Here is a 2,609-nt window from a genome sequence, read left to right as displayed (position 1 = left end):
TCAATGCTGGGCTATTCGTGACAATGGTAAAAGGGACCCCATAAATGTAGGGCTTGAACTGTTCAAGGGCATAGACAACAGCTAGGCTATCCCTTTCGGAGGGTGAGTAGCGGGTTTCTGCATCTTTCAGTGTCCGGGAAGCATAGAGGATCGGATGTTCGTCTCCTTCGTCATCTTGCTAACTTAAGATTGCTCCAAGTCCCTTCTCACTGCTAGACACGGTGACGATGAATGGCTCGCTAATGTCTGGGTGGTACAGGGTGGAGTCCTCTGAGATTGACAGTTTGAGCAGTTGGAAGGCTTCCTCCTGTTCTGGATTCCATCGAAATACCTCATTGTTTTGAAGTAGGAGATTCAAGGGCTCAGCGAGATCTGCGTAACTCTTAACGAATCTTCGATAGAAATTACAGAATCCCAAGAATCTTCTGATTCTATGTTTGTTTGTTGGTGTAGGCATTTCGGTCAGCGCTTTTATTTTTGTAGGATCAGGATGAACTCCTTTTTCATCGATGACGTGTCCCAGATAAGCAACTTCCTTCATGAAGAATTTGCATTTATCTGGCTGGAGAGTTAAACCATTTTCTCTGAGGCGTTCGAAGAGATGACGGAGTCGTCCTGTGTGCTCTTCGAGTGACTTGGAGTACACGACTATGTCATCTAGGTATACGTATAACTCGTTTCCCTTCAATCCTGTGAGGACCTGGTCCATCATCCTTTGGAAAATGGGGGGAGAGTTCTGGAGACCGATTGGCATCCTCTCGTATTCGTAATGCCCGCCAGGACCGGTGAAGGCTATTTTTTCTCGATCTTCTTCGTCCATAGCGATCTGGTGAAAGCCACTAGCCAGATCGAAAACACTGAAATATTGCGCTCCTCCCAATTGTGAAAGAATTTGCATAATATCAGGTAGGGGATAGGCATCACCGATGGTTTTTTTGTTCAAATCTCCAAAATCAATTACCATTCTCCAACGTTTTTTTCTCTTGGACTCTGCTTTTTTTGGTACAATCCAGAATGGTGAGTTGTAGGGCGATTCTGAATGGCGGATGATACCCTGTTCCAGTAGAGCATCAATTTGTTTATTAATTTCCTCTCGATGTTGGACAGGATATTTATATTGACGCTTATGGACCGGCTCGTTGTCTACTGTTCTCATTTTACAGGTGAAGTTCTTGGCTCGGCCGAGGCGGTCCCCAGGCAGGTGGAACACATCGTGGAAATCTTGGATGAGACGATTCACCTCTTTCCTTTCAAATGATTTTAAGTCTTGTTCTGGGAGATTTTTCAAGACCTCTGCTACTCTGTCTATCCGCTCTTCAGTTGAGACTGAGCCATATAGGTAATGCTCAACATTGTTCTCGAATTCAGGTCCTTCATCGAAAGGCTCCTGAATAACTCGAGTTATTTCCTGTGGCGGAATGACGAGCTTAACCGGTAGGTCATTGGTGTTGATGACCATCACAGTTGCTCGCCCATTTTCTACTCTCACTAGGCTCTCTCCCAAGTAGATTCCCTCTACTGTTGGTATTCTTGGTAAACAGCCCTCTGTCAAGCTAGAACTTTTTATTGGAATGCTGACGACCATCCTTGCTCTAGGTGGGACGGTGATTGGTTTGTCGACATTGGGTTCCTCATACCAATGAACTGGCGAGTAAGGCTTACCGGAAGTGCTAAGAGTTCGCTGGAGGTATTTGATGTTTGCCTTTGATCTTACTAAGAATTCTAACCCAAGAATTCCTGCTGCTGGTGCCGGTAGTGATTGGTCTATGACATAGAAAGGCACCTTGACTCCAAAAACCTTCAGATGGATGACTCCTATAGTGGGAAGGCACTTGTCGTTGATCCCAATTAGCTCGGGAACAGTGGACGGGAGCGGTTTAGCACTTCGGTGGACATATTTCGATTCTATCAGGTTGATATCAGATCCAGTGTCGATGAGGAATTTTTGCTTTCCCCCTGTCAGCTGTTTCACTTTCAGGTTGACACGTAGTCCGCCCCCGCTAAGAGCTATACGCCTTTTTTTTAGCTTTTCCAGGCAGGGTGCCATACAAAAATGTATGGGTGACGTAGGTGACGTATTCAGGATGACTGTGTGATTCTTAAGTGATATGAAAGCTTTTTTCTTATCCAGAAAATCATCTCCAATGATGACGAAATAGGACCCAACCTCATTTGGAATTACATGGAAAGTTACGAATATATTCCCTGCGAATGGTAAATTTACTGTCCCCAAAGAATCCGAAGAGTCGTTGGACAATCCCACGATTTTGATCGTCTCGGTATAGTTCACAATCACATCATCGTGGAGACAGTTTCGGGAAATCAGGTTCACGGAGGCCCCAGTATCCAATAAGGCGTTGACCCAGGGGGTGTTAAGAAAAGGCCCCTTGAAGATGACTAGGGGGCCCCCGCGAATTGCGCAGAGAACTGTTTTTATTGTCTCAGGTGGCCGCTGTTCAAGGAGTGGTGTGAGTGCTGGTTCTGGTTGACCGTCGATGCACTCGCTCGACGGGCCAGAAACTCGTTTAAATCCTTGGCTGTCACGCTTACATTGGAGTCTACAATTGGTACTGTCGGTATTGTTGTCGCATTAGATGATGCCGTCCCTG

This window comes from Diachasma alloeum, unplaced genomic scaffold (assembly GCF_001412515.2).
Source record: "Diachasma alloeum isolate Michigan unplaced genomic scaffold, Dall2.0 Dall_scaffold_00306, whole genome shotgun sequence".
NCBI classification, from domain to species: domain Eukaryota; kingdom Metazoa; phylum Arthropoda; class Insecta; order Hymenoptera; family Braconidae; genus Diachasma; species Diachasma alloeum.
This window is presented reverse-complemented; position numbering follows the sequence as displayed.